This window comes from Gossypium arboreum, chromosome 13 (genome assembly GCF_025698485.1).
Source record: "Gossypium arboreum isolate Shixiya-1 chromosome 13, ASM2569848v2, whole genome shotgun sequence".
NCBI classification, from domain to species: Eukaryota; Viridiplantae; Streptophyta; class Magnoliopsida; order Malvales; family Malvaceae; genus Gossypium; species Gossypium arboreum.
Window position 1 is genome coordinate 16,041,375 of NC_069082.1, and position 1,619 is coordinate 16,042,993.

Here is a 1,619-nt window from a genome sequence, read left to right on the forward strand (position 1 = left end):
GATAATAAGTGTTTTCAAATGGATAAAACGAAATGGTTGCTTCTAAACAATCACTCAGTTAAAGTGTGGCAAGGGTGGTGTGCATGTCTAGGAGTGGATCAGTGGAGAGCTTGGTACTTAAGCAGTCTACTAGACTCACCTCCTCTTTTCTGGTATCCTACCTGGTGCACAGCTTCCATTCACTTTAATTTAAAACAAAAATATTCTTTGAACACTAAGAAAAGATTTTAATCAAAACATGACTTCACTAGTAACGTTTCAATGTGACACGTCAGGTTCGACCGTAACGTCTGGGCCGATTTTGGGGTGTTACATGATGGTTCCGCCAGCAGCTGCGTCAATCATTTGTCTTGTCGAGGGATTCACACCATTGTCGAATGTTTGAACTTGCAGCCAAAGCGGTAACCCATGGTGAGGGCACCTTCTCAATAAGTCCTTGTATCTCTCCCATACATCGTAAAGTGTTTCTAAATCCATCTGCACAAAAGAAGAGATATCATTATGCAATTTAGCTATTTTAGCTGGAGAAAAATATTTTAGTAAAAATTTCTTTGTCATTTGTTCCCAAGTAGTGATAGACCCTCGTGGTAACGACTTCAACCACTGTTTAGCTTTGTTTCTTAGTGAAAAGGGAAATAACTGAAGACGAATGGCATCATCAGAAACGCCATTGATTTTGAATGTATCGTAAAATTCCAGGAAATTTGCTAAGTGAGTGTTGGGATCTTCATCTTGGAAGCCATCAAACTGAACAAACTGTTGTATCATCTGAATAGTGTTAGGTTTTAGTTCAAAATTATTCGCAGCAATAGCAGGTCTAACTATACTAGATTCAATTCCTGTTAAAGAGGGTTTAGCATAGTCATACATAGTACGTGGAGCAAGATTTTAATTAGCTGCAATTGCAGGAGGCACCTGATTGCCTTGGTTTTCAGCCATCTCTTCGGCTGGGGGTTGAGTTTCGTCTTTTTGCTCATTCTCTGTGTATTGTAAGTTGCGCATTATCTCTCTTTGATTTCTGCGAACTGTGCGGTCGATTTCTTTGTCAAAAAGTAATGGTCCTGACGGGTTTCTTCTAGTCATAAAGTATAAAAAACTTGCCAAGAGAAAGAATAAGTAAATTAATAAATAAGAAAATAAAATAAAATTCCAAGAAAAATAAATGGCTAAAGTAATAAAAATTTAGTGTTCCTAATATTTCAGTTCCCCGGCAACGGCGCCAAAAACTTGATCGCAGTGATTCGTAACAAGTAATAAATATTTATAATGAAGATAAAACCTAGACTAATGATTATCACGACGAAAAGGCAAGCGCACCTATCAAACAATAGTATAGTAATGGCAAGACCGGGATATCGTACCCAAGGGAACCAAAAGTACTAGTAATAGCTATCTTTTTATTATCTAACTTAGAAATAAAATGGTTTGTTTATTAAACTAATTATTTAAACTAATTAACTAATTTAATTAAAGTGAAAAGATAATTTGGAAAAAGACTTGAAGAGAAGCAATTAATAAAGACGACACCCAAGGAGGAATCCACCTAGATTTCACTTGTTATCTGACTTCAAACCAGACGATTTATTCACTTGACTTGATCTGTGAGACTCCCTAACCTA

The 1,619-nt window shown here is 36.4% G+C and overlaps 1 non-coding gene across 1 annotated transcript; it reads left to right on the forward strand.

The window, feature by feature from the left end:
* Window positions 1-403: 403 nt before the first annotated feature.
* On the forward strand, window positions 404-509 carry LOC128287548 (small nucleolar RNA R71). The gene has a single exon (XR_008278248.1). It is a non-coding gene; the product is annotated as a small nucleolar RNA R71 (small nucleolar RNA).
* The last annotated feature ends 1,110 nt before the right edge of the window (window positions 510-1,619 follow it).